Here is a 12951-nt window from a genome sequence, read left to right on the forward strand (position 1 = left end):
TCTAAGATGCCATCTGATTTCAGTATGTCATTATTTTTATACCAGGATTAAAGACATGTTAACCTTTTTAAGATTAAAGAAGCTGCTGATTCATCTGGCACAGAACCACTTAGTCTTTGAATAATTTTATAAAAATTGAAGAAAGCTCTAATGGACAGTTTTTAATCGCAACTTGTGCTGCACATATCTTGCACCACCTCACATACATCACTGCTCATGGCTTTGGCACATATTGTTCCCTCTGCCTGGAACTCACCTCCCGTCTACCCCCTGAACTTCAACCAGTTCAGTTTCTATTCATAATACTTGGTATCACTCTCCAAGGAGAACATTCCCTCTAGAATGGATCAAGCCTCCTTGTTGAAGTGTCTACAGCTCCAAGTACTTCAGTCCTCATCAGATTGTGTGTGTGTGTGTGTGTGTGAAAGAGAGAGAGAATCTCCCCCACTAAACTGAACTTTAACAAGACAGGTACTGTGCACTTCTGAATTCCAGACATTCAGCATGGTATCCAACAGGTCATAGTACTCAAAATATTTATGAGTAAGTGAGAGAATGAAGAATATAGGAATAAATCAATGAATCCTCCAGTTAGCTTAGGGCAGCCTGCAAGAAGATAAGTCTACAGGGTCAAAGGAAGATGTGAGAACATTTGGATGAAACCTGAGTCCTCTCATAAGCCACAGTTTCTTCAGGCACCTCCAGAGCTCTCCAGATCACAGAACCTTGGAGGAGCAGCCACAGCTTTAGTGTCAAAAGGGGGGTGTTTTGGGCCAGTGCCGTGGCTCAGTAGGTTGATCCTCCGCCTGCGGCGCCAGCATTCCATATGGGCACCCGTTCTAGTCCTGGCTGATCCTCTTCCAATTCAGCTCTCTTCTGTGCCCTGGAAAAGCTGTAGAAGATGGCCCAAGTCCTTGGGTCCCTGCACCCACATTGGAGACCGGGAAGAAGCTCCTGGCTCCTGGCTCCAGATCAGCGTAGCTCTGGCCATTGCAACAGTTTGGGGAGTGAACCAATGGATGGAAGATCTTTCTTTCTGTCTCTCCCTCTCACTGTCTGTAACTCTACCTCTCAAATAAATAAATAAAATATTTTTTTAAAAAGGGGGGGGGGTGTTTTAAAGCAGAAGTCTCATCAGAGAATTCTAATGGGAAACCAGACAAGGAAATTCGTTGAAAGGTAGCTCAAAGGAATTCAGGAATGTGTTAAAAAAAAAAAAAAAAAATGAGGCATGAAACAGTCATAAACCTGAAAATGCACTATTTCCTAAGACATTTTTAAAATGAGTTAGCTGGTCGGGTTGAGATCCATTGGCCTTTGATAAGAGCAGGAACTAGTCTTGTTGTAACCACCAGATTTAATTATTCATCAAACCACCAACAACCCAAGACTTCTTGCCTATCTGACAATAGCTCAGAACTGATAAGAATCAAGGAAACAGGAGAAGCAGCCCTCTTCCCCACACAGAAACCTTCTGCCAAAGCTCATGGCAAAGACTGGACAAGAAAGAGCAGGGGGTCGGCACCGTGGCTCACTTGGTTAATCCTCTGCCTGCGGCACCAGCATCCCATACAGGTGCCGAGTTCTAGTCCCGGTTGCTCCTCTTCCAGTCCAGCTCTCTTCTGTGGCCCGGAGTGCAGTGGAGGATGGCCCAAGTGCTTGGGCCCCTGCACCCGCATGGGAGACCAGGAGGAAGCACCTGGCTCCTGGCTTCGGATCAGTGTAGCTCTGGCCGTGGCGGCCATTTGGGGGTGAACCAATGGAAGCAAGACCTTTCTCTCTGTCTCTCTCTCTCTCTCTCTCTCTCACTGTCTAACTCTATCTGTCAGATAAATTTTAAAAATTAAAAAAAAAAAAAAAGAAAGAGCAGGAGTTGAAGGTTCGGGAAGCCTTACTGATGTGAGGCCAGTGGCTGTGTTCATGTACAAGCGACTTCACGTTGCAACACACCTAAAGAAAACGTGCACCACAACCACTGAACCTCTGGAAAACATCTTTATGACAACTCTGGAACCACAAAGTCCACGTGTCCCATACAATCAAAGAGCTGTTTTCGGTTTCCATGGACCCAAGTCTTCTTGGGGACCTTTAAAGTTCTGGAGGATAGCATTTACAGGTCACCACACATGAAAAGGTCACACCTACCAAAACGAGAAAGCATGTGAGTAAACCGCACAATTTAGATAAATTCCTGCAGATTGGACAACTGGGTGGGGGGGGGATCTTTTTTTTTTTTCTCTTCAGAACTTTAATGCTTTTCAAAAATGAAGTTTCTTGGCTTTGGGACACTGACTGGGCCACCGCTGTCGGCCTTTATCAGCCCTTGTTCCTGTTCCAGAGTTGATGAACCTTTAACAGAAGATATAAACAATAAGAAATAGTTTTGTATGAAAGTAAATTCAGGGGCTGGCATGGTGGTATAGTGGATACAACCACCACCTGCAGTGCCAGGATCTGGTATGCTTCCAATTCTACCTTCCTGATAATGCACAACCTGAAAAGCACAGGTGATGGTTCAAGAAATTGGGTCCCAGGGCTGGCGCTGTGTTGCGCCGGGTTAAAGCCCTTGCCTGAAGCACCAGCATCCCCTATGGGCCCCGGTTCTAGTCCCGGCTGCTCCTCTTCCAATCCAGCTTTCTGCTGTGGCCTGGGATAGCAGTAGAAGATGAAGACGGCCTAAGTCCTTTGGCTCCTGCACCCATGTGCAAGACCTGGAAAAGGCACCTGGCTCCTGGCTTTGAATTGGTGCAGTTCTGGCCATTGCGGCCATCTGATGAGTGAACCAGTGGATGGAAAACCTCTCTCTCTGTCTTTACCTCTCTCTGTAACTCTGTCTTTCAAATAAATAAAATAAATCTTAAAAAAAAAAAAAAGAAAAGAAATTGGGTCCCTGCCACCTCTAGGAGAGACAGTTCCTGGACCCAGGCTTCAGCTCTGACCCTGCCCAGAGTGTTGCAGGCATGTGGGGAATGAAGAAATAGAAGGAACTTCCCTGTCTCTCAAATAAACAAACATTTTAAAAGAAATAAATAAGTATGATCTACTTGTACTTATGCCTCCATAATCAGAAAAAATAATTGCTAACTTTATATCTGATAAGGAGTTTATATTCAGGGCCAGCACTGTGGCACAGTGGGGTAAAGCCCTGACCTGCAGCACCAGCGTCCCCTTTGGGTGCTGGTTTGAGTCCTAGCTGCTCCACTTCTGATCTAGCTCCCTGCTAATGTGTCTGGGAAATCAACAGAAGATGGCCCACGTCCTTGGACCCCTGTACCCACATGAAAGACCCAGAGGAAGCTCCTGGCTCCTGGCATCGGATCAGCTCAGCTCCACCATTGCGCCCATTTGGGGAATGAACAAGCAGATGGAAGACCTATCTCTCTCTCTGTCTCTACCTCTCCCTGTAACTCTGTATTTTAAATAAATAAAATAAATCTTAAAAAAAAGAAAAGACAAATAGCCTGAAACTGGAACCCTCAAACATTGCGTGAAAAATTTCAAAATCACTTTAAGAATCTCTGGCAATTCTTCAAAAATGTAATATTGAGTTAACATGTGATCCAGAAATTTTACTTCTCAGTATGTATCCAAATACAATTAAAAGTACATGTTTACACAAAAACATGTACACAAATGTTTGTAGCAGCACTATACATATGCAAAAACTGCAAATAACCAAAATGTAGTATATTTATAGGATGAAATGCTATCTGGCCATAAAAACTTGGCCGTTGCAGCCAAGTGGGGAGTGAACCATCGGACAGAAGATACCTCTCTCTCTTTCACTCTGCCTCTCCTCTCTCTGTGTAACTCTGACTTTCAAATAAATAAATAAATAAATCTTAAAAAAAAGAAATAAAGCCATTACAAAAGGCCCCATATTGTATGAAACAATTTATATGAAACATCCAGAAAATGCAGATTTATAGAAAGAGAGATTAGTGTTTGCCAAGGACTAGGAGGAAAGGACATTGTGGAGAGATTGCTAGTGGGTTCAGAGTGGCTTTCTTTGGTAATTAAAAGACCCTGGAATTAGTGGCAATGGTTGTGCAACTTTGTAAATATCCTAGAAATCACTGTGTTGTACCCTTAACAATGTTTAGATGAACTACACTTCTCTATTCCATGGCTGTTAGATAATGGAGTGCTACAGGCTTGCCTTTTGTTTCAATACTAGCTAGTGAAATTCTAGATCCTCCCCTTTAAATGGAAAGTCTTCATAATAAATTTAAAAACTAATAAGGAAATAAAGCTACAAGGGAGATATTCATTGTATGACAAAAATCATTCAACAAATCTGATTTGATAAGGTGTAGAAGCAAAATACTGATAAGAATATCAATGTTGCTTTTTGTGTGTTGTGGAAAATTGAGAATTTTTTAAACTCAAACAAACTATTCCATATACAACATGTCCTTGGAAGCATAATTTCCCAGGGATCTTGTAAGCCTTTATACTGTAATGTAAATTTAATATGTTATCTCAAAAACTAAAGAAAAGGAGAAGGAAGGAGGGTAGGAAGGTAGCAGGGAGAAGGTGAAGGATGGGAGGGAGAGAAGGGAGGAGGGTGGGAGTAACTTGTCTTGGAAGTCAGAGTAACTTGTCTTGGAAGATATCTCCTGAACCTCTTGGGAGGTCTTAGAGTCTAGTCTTGCTCTGCCAGTAAGCCTTGAATGACTTCTCCAGACATCTAGGTGCTTGGGTAACGCCTCAATTTTCACCTTCAGTAAGTCAAGCAAATAACCAGAATTACATAACTCTTACTTATCAGCAGGGAGAGAGGTAAAACAAAAGAAATATAGATGATCTCAAAGTGGATCTGCTCGATTAAATAAAGAAATGTTGCATAGAGGACTGTATTTTACATAACACTTGGACCACCTTAACTCCAACTCCAGGTGCCTAAATCACCAATTCCCTCTCAATCCTACACTTGATCTTAGCCAAAAGGTGGAGAAGCGATCCCTCTCAATCCTGATGGAAGCCACCTCCATCATTTATTCCTACATAAACAGCGATTATTTAGCTAATAAAATTATCTACCAATATGTATTATTCATTTATCATTTGGCTTAAGGATCTGAGGTTCCTTTCAGCAAATATTTGGCAACTCCTTAGGTAGTAGGCATTTTGCATGGTGCAGAGAGGGACACAATAGTGAACAAGGACTTTTTCATACATTTGTCTTTGAGGAACTCAGTCTTGCGGTGAAATAAATATTAAGCAAACAGTTAAGAAATGATTCTGCAAATAATTGCAATTCCCCTATGTACTACAAAGGAAAGTATAGATCATTAAAAAAGTGGCAAACACAGGCCAGTGCTGTGATGTAGTAGGCTCCAGCCATTGTAGTAGGCTCTGGCGTTGCAGCCATCTAGAGAGTGAACCAGTGAGTGGAAGATATCTCATATCTCTCTATCTCTCATATATACATATATATACACACACATATATATACACATATGTGTATAAACATATACATATATACATGTATATATACATATATACATCTATATATACACACATATATACACACACACACATATATATATACACACATATATATATATAAAACTCTGCCTTTCAAATAAATAAATAAATCTTCTTTTAAAAAAAAGTCATGAACAATGTGTTTCAAACTGTGCTCCTTAAGAATTTTTTTTCAAAAGTGATGTGCTTACTAACCAAATTTGGAGGATGCTATTTGATGAATTAGGTAGACAATGGCTAGGAGAAGTATAATTGAATGCTAAGACAAAACTTTGGAAGTTATTTCAATAGTGCAGGAAATTATAATGTTTCATAAAGAGAGTAGTGGCAGTTAAAGCACAGAGAAACAGAATGTTTCCACAAAGTAGAATATGTGAAATTGGTTATTGCTTACATAACAACCAGACTTTAGGCAGATATAACTGAGTTGGTGGTTATTAGTGAAATAATAATAATAGCTATCGGCCGGCGCCGCGGCTCACTAGGCTAATCCTCTGCCTAGCGGCGCCGGCACACCAGGTTCTAGTCCCGGTCGGGGCGCCGGATTCTGTCCCGGTTGCCCCTCTTCCAGGCCAGCTCTATGCTGTGGGCCGGGAGTGCAGTGGAGGATGGCCCAAGTGGTTGGGCCCTGCACCCCATGGGAGACCAGGAAAAACACCTGGCTCCTGGCTCCTGCCATCGGATCAGCGTGGTGCGCCGGCCGCAGCGCGCCGGCCTCGGCGGCCACTGGAGGGTGAACCAACGGCAATAAGGAAGACCTTTCTCTCTGTCTCTCTCTCTCACTGTCCACTCTGCCTGTCAAAAAAAATAATAATAATAGCTATCAATTATATACTGCTCAGAAGTAAGCTTATGAAGAGCTCTGGCAGCTCTGCCAGCCAAGAGTTGGGTCACTGGAAACAAAACTGTCCTGGAGTCAGAGGACTCCAGGTCCGAGCCATAGGCCTTGTTCGCTCTAAGCTGAAAAACCCTTCACTAACCAGTGCTGTTGAGGGGATGGCCAAACAGGATCAGCAACATCGCAGGCAGAATTGTAACTTAACCAAAAATATTTTCCTTTTAGAGATTCCACCTACCTTCTTTTCAAGCCAGCTCTCCTCCCACATCATCTGGGTAATGGAAGTCAACAGTATGCCTTCCCTAACGAGGTTCACACCTCCCTTATAATGTACCCCAGTGAAGAGATAGATAGGTATGGGCCTCAAAACTGGCAAGGCCTTAAAGCCCACCTGATTATTGTCAGGCCCCTTCTGTCAGTTCTATTGACCTCTCAATGGGAAAACTTGGTGGTGGTTTAGACAGCACCTTTCTTAGGTCCTTCCTGTCCTTCATTTTAGAATCTGTGAGTTTAAACTGCTTATTAGATTTGTTTTCTCCAGACCTGAAACAGTGAAATTCTAGGTTTCTGCAAACTGGCACTGCCATCCCCTCAAGAAACGAGAGGTCACCTCCAGCTGGAACCCTGTCGTGACTCCCATTCTCAATGATGCCCTTTTTCAGCGTGAAGCAGCCAGAGGCATCATCGCCCAGTTCCCCTAACAGAAGTTAGGGTCCATTCTTGTTGAAGGGGAAATGTGAGGAATCAAATGGGTTAATAGACAGTCTGGAAATTGAGGGTGGAAAATGTTCCTCCATAAAAATTTCTCTTTTGTAAGATCAAAAGTGTCAGTCCTCCTTCCTTAGGAATCTCCAAATTTACCATGACACTAGCAAGAGAGTGGTGATCCCATCCTCCTGGGCTCACAGTCCATTGTGAAAACAAGTTACCTATCCCACTTCTGGATGGATTTTTGTTTTATCATGAGCAAGCCAGATAGGATAAAGGATTGTAAATCAGATCTTTAGATGGGTTTTGTCCCCACCTTATAACTGAATGTCAATCAAAATTGTTCTTAAAAACTCTATTGGACCACTTTGGATTTTTTCCTCTCTTGGAAGCCCCCTTCCACGCCACTCTGGCTGGAGGTCTTTGACTCTAATAAATCTTGCTTTTAAATCTCAAAAAAAGTCATGTATTCTTTATTTGCACCAACTACTATTTTAAGCACCCTCTGTATATCAACTCACTGAATCCCTATGAAAGCCTAGTAGATAAGAACAATTATTTTAACTGATAAAAATATAGATTCCAGGAAACTGAAATTTGGAGAAGTTAAGTAGCTTACCTAAGGTCACATAGTTATTACAATGACAAAGACATAAGCACTGACAACAAAAGAAGTCTTCAATAGAAACTAAAGATTTGGTTTTGGATATGCCAATTTTGAAACTGCTATGAGATATCCAGGTAGAGGTGCAGAAAAGAAATTTGGCCATAGGTTAGCACTCAGAGTGGTACCTAAAGTAGAAGTAAAATTTTGGAAATATTCATATATTTGAAAGCATGAACATAGAAGAGAAAATTTAGAGAGAATAGATAGCATGAGAAATAATATCTAAGTCAATATCCCTGTTTCCTAAATATTTTCCAAACTTATATACGTGTGTGTGTCTGTGTTTACAGAATTTAAACAAAGAATCACATGACATCAAACAATTAAATTCACATTCTACAGTTTAAAAATGCAATCACTGAGTTTGAGTTCATTTGACCTCTGAAGCATAGGGAGAAGAAAGGATGAATGAGACAGAACAGAGTATAGGAGACAGATGATCTCCCAGTGTTTAAATACAAACAATGGAAGTCCCAGAAATAAGGAGAGAGTGTGAAGTAGAAGAAATAATCCAAGAGATAATGTGGAGAATTTCCCCAAACTGATGAACCAACCTACTGATAAAAACAAAACAAACCAAAACAAAAAAAACAACCTCATTGAACTTAAAAAAGAAAAGAGGGAGGAAAATATTCCAGAGGCACTATTATGAGCTGAATAATCCCCACACTGTAAATTCAGATGTTGAAGCCTCCAGTACCCCAACATATGACTATATTGGGAGACAATCTTTTTTTATTTTTGAGATATAGTCTTTAAAGAAGTAATTAAGGGGCTGGCGCTGCAGTGTAATAGGCTAAGCCCCCACTTGTGGTGCCAGCACCCCATATGGGTGTCCATTTATGTCCTGCCTACTCCTCTTCCAACTCAGCTTCCTGCTTATGGCCTGAGAAAGCAGTAGAAGATGGCCAAGTGCTTGGTCCCCTGCACCCTTATGGGAGACCCAGAGGAAGCTCCTGGCTCCTCCTGGCTTCAGATTGGCTCAGCTCTGGCAGCTGTGGCCATCTGGGGATAAACTAGCAGATGGAAGACCTTTTTGTCTATAACTCTCTCTCTCTCTCAAATAAATAAATAAAAGAAGTAATGAGATTATTAATTTGGGCCCTAATACCAAAAGATTATTGTCTGTATAAAAAGAGAAAATTGTTACACAAACATACATAAAGGAAAATCCATCAGAAGACAAGAAAGAAGATAGCCATCTGCAAGCCAAGACCTCAGAAGAAACCAACCTTGTCAATACCTTTGTATGTTGCTTCTAGCTTCCAGACATTGTGAGGAAAACAAAATCTGTTATTTCAGGCACTCTGTCTGTGGTGCTTTGTTATGGCAGCCCTATGAAACTAATACACAATGAGAACAAGGCAAAGGTCAGGAGAGGACCTTCCCTTTGCATAACAGAAGGCAGAATAGAGCATATGGACATAGATTTCCATATAGCAGCAGTGAGATCTTATAAAAATATCTTTTCTCATTTGTTTCAGTCCTCTCAGAAAAATAGACAACAAGGGCATCAAATAAGAGAGACGATGAGATAGCAGGCATTATCTGAGAAGAGAGTACATGGTACAATACCACTATATAGGTTAATAGGACTGGAGGAAACAAGAGTGCTGTGAAAGCATGGGTTAGAAAAAGAAAGCAAAGAAGTATGTGACCATGAAGAGAATGCTTTGTCTAAGAGATCAGATGCTTAACGGAAAGGCTGGACTAAAACCCACAAAGAGGAAAAGAAAGATCCCAGTGCACTGAAGGGCACAGAAGTCCCCAACACTCTTCCTGCTTATTCTTCCAATACAACACACAGCTGGGTCTACTTACAACATCCTGGTTGGCACCAACTTTCTCAACTTTTTCATTAAAGCCAAACTGGACTTAGAACAATCAATGATGTATTCCAGGTGCATCCCTTGTAATTGTGAAATGGCAGAAATTGAGAAACTGGGGCAGAAATATTGAGTGGCACTAGGAATGCCAGGAATCCAAGATTTGAATGATTACCATAAACATACAAAGAACCTATGCAGATGATAGCTTAGTACAGAGTGACTCAGTACAAGTCTTAAATCATGGTCACAGTTGATAACCACCTTAAAGAAGAATCCCAAGATCCCTAGGATTCCTATCATGTACATTTCTAACCATAGATGCAACATTGAGCAGATGCCAGGTGTTTATGGAGCTCCTTCGTTGTAATTCTTCCAAGACAAAGTCTCCCTGCCTTCTTCCAATAAACTTTATCTGTTGCCAATTCATTAAACATGCTATAATACGGGTTATTACTCTCTTCACACATTTACTCTATTTTGAATTCTGTATGATTAAGTACACTCACTTTTGATGTTTATTTGAAAATTATATATTGTCTTAAATAAGAAACAGCCACTCCAATCGTTGTTTACATTTAAAAAAAAAAAAGATAATAGGGGCTAGTGCTGTGGCAAAGTGGTTAAAGCTACTCCCTGCAGTGTTGGTGTCCCATATGGGTATACCAACTTGAGTCCAGCTGCTCCACTTCCAATCCAGCTACCTGTTGATGTGCCTGGGAAAGCAATGGAAGATGGCCCAAGACCTTGGGCCCCTACACCCATGTGGGAGACCCAGAAGTTCCAGGCTGCTGGCTTTGGAACTGACCGATGTGGCCATTTGAGGAGTAAGCCAGTGGATGGAAGATCTCTCTCTCTCTCTCTTTCTCTCTCTCTCTCTCTTTCTCTCTCCCCCTCTCTCTTTGCCTCTGCATCTCTGTAAATATGTTTTTCAAATAAATAAATCAATATTTTTTAAAAAGATAATAGGAAAGTTAATTGTGTTGGGAATATTTTAATTATCAGTCACCAATTCAGGTCCAATAGAGCTTAGTAAATATTAATTGAGGAGAGTAAGCCAAATTAACACAATTGTTTATTTTTGTTTAGCTTATATCTTAGTCTGTTTGGGCTTCTGTAACAAAATACCATAAATTACTTTGTGTGTCTGTGTGGGTGCAGTCTGTTGAAATCTTTCCTTAGTATATACTAAGTTGATCTTCTGTATATAAAGATAATTTAAAATGAATCTTATTGAAGAATGGGATGAGAGAGGGAGTAGGAGATGGGATGATTTGGGGGTTGGAGGGTGGTTATGGGGGAAAAAACTACTATAATCCAAAAGTTGTACTTAATTTATATTTAGTAAATAAAAGTTTTCTAAAAAATACCATAAATTAGATAGCTTTTAAATAATAAACACTTATTGCTCACAGTTCTGGAGGCAGGGAAGTCCAAGACCAAGGTGAGAGCAGATTTGGATCTGGTGAGGATCTGCTTCCTTATAGGTGAGGCTTTCTCACTGTGACTTCACATGGTAGAAGGAGCAAAGGGTTTCACTAGAGCCATTTTCGTAAGGGCACTAAATCCATTCATGAGGGCTCCACTTCCATGACCCAATCAGCTCCCAAAGGCCTCACTTCCTAATACCGTAGGGAACAAAGTTTCTGCAACAGCATTCTCAGTTTAGGACACACTCTTCCTGAACAGAGGCTGTGGCCACAGGAACTGATTAGAGATAATAAATGACCTATTAATCAAGAAGAGCACTGAGTTCTCATGGGAATGTTGGCTCCCATGAGGACATGCAGCTACTTTCCCAGACTTACTTATCCAGTAAACCAAGTCACAAGGTGCCCATCAGTGTCTTGAAATCATGTTCTGAAGGTGATCATGCAACGTTACAAGTAATGTTAGAGCACACACATGTGCTGTACATGGCTGATGCAATCCCTGTCAATAAAAGAGGTGCTCTGGGTTGGCTCTATGCATCCCAGCAGCATTCTTCAGAGGAAGAGTTCTCATGTCCTGACTCTCCATTCGCTTGCAATAAACACCCCCAACAAATACCATCACAGTTGGGATTAGGATATCAACATGTGAATTTGAGGGTAAGAGGGGAACACAAACATTAAGACTATAGCAGCCTCAATTAATTATGTAGGTTCAGAGAGAATAGACGAGTTTTATTTAACCAGAGTTAGTCCAAAAAAGTATTTGAAAGAAAATAGAGACCAAGGAATTCAGAGTATATGTGAAGTATCAATATAATGACAAATCCTGGAAAGTCATCTAAATATAGGCAAAGTGAGGACATGAGTGGGATAAAAGTCAGTACAAAAGAGGTAATATCATTGACTGTATAGTTGCTGGGGGTTAAATTAGATTGATTAATTTTGATATGTATGAGACAGGCGCTGTGACGTAGTGGGTAAAGCCACCACCTGCAGTGCTGGCATCCCCTATGAGCACCGGTTCACGTCCTGGCTGCTCTACTTCCATTCCAGCTCTCTGCTATGGCCTGGGAAATCAGTAGGAGATAGCCCAAGTCCTTAGGTGCCTGAACCCATGCAGGAGACCCAGAGGAAGCTCCTGGCTCCTGGCTTCAGCCTGGCCCAGCCTTGGCTGTTGTGGCCAGTTGGGGAGTGAACCAACAGGTAGAAGGCCTCTCTCTCTGCCTCTCCTTCTTTCTCTGTGTAATTCTGATTTTCGAATAAATAAAAAAATCTTTTAAAAAAATTTTGATATGTATGAGATTATTCCTACAAAAAAACTACTTAAAGACTAGAAAAGTGGTTTCAAACTGAGTTTGGGGCAATTTTATTCACAGGGAACTTGTGGGACCACCTAGAGTTTTTTTATTGTTGTAACTATTAGAAGGGTAGTGGACAACGACATTGCTAAACAGCATATAATGCCTAAGACACCTGCCCCGCCCCCATTCACACACACACACACACACACACATCCTAAAATCTGCCACAACAAGGAGTTGTCTGGTTCAAAATATTAGTAGTGTCACTTTTAAGAAACCTAGACTGGGGCCCACTGTGCCGGCTCTGTGGTATAGCAGGTGAAACTGCAGCCTGCAGTGCTGGTGTCGTTTAGAGGCTCCGATTTAAACCCCAGCTGCTTTGCTTCTGATCCAGCTCCCTGCTGTTGTGCCTGGGAAGGCAGAAGAGGATGGCCCAAACCCTTGGGCCCCTGCACCAATGACAAGGGGGACCCAGATAGGGCTCCTGGCTCCTGGCTTCAGCCTGGCCAACCATTGTGGCCATTTGGAGTGAATCAGCAGATGGAAGATTCTCTTTTTGCCTCTTCCTCTGCCTCTCCTTCTCTGTGACTCTTTGAAATAAATAAATACATCTTTAAGAAAGAAAAAAGGAAGGAAGGAAGGAAGGAAGGAAGGAAAGAAGGAAGGAAGGAAGGAAGGAAGCCTTTAC

At 41.5% G+C, this 12951-nt stretch overlaps 1 long non-coding RNA gene and 1 pseudogene across 1 annotated transcript in view; one reads left to right on the forward strand and one right to left on the reverse strand.

The window, feature by feature from the left end:
* LOC127492998 (uncharacterized) overlaps positions 1-12951 on the reverse strand; it is a 61877-nt gene that overhangs the window by 20925 nt on the left and 28001 nt on the right. The window lies entirely within an intron of this gene.
* LOC100350884 (rRNA-processing protein FCF1 homolog pseudogene) lies at positions 9327-9899 on the forward strand (annotated as a pseudogene).

Source organism: Oryctolagus cuniculus, chromosome 1 (assembly GCF_964237555.1).
Source record: "Oryctolagus cuniculus chromosome 1, mOryCun1.1, whole genome shotgun sequence".
NCBI classification, from domain to species: domain Eukaryota; kingdom Metazoa; phylum Chordata; class Mammalia; order Lagomorpha; family Leporidae; genus Oryctolagus; species Oryctolagus cuniculus.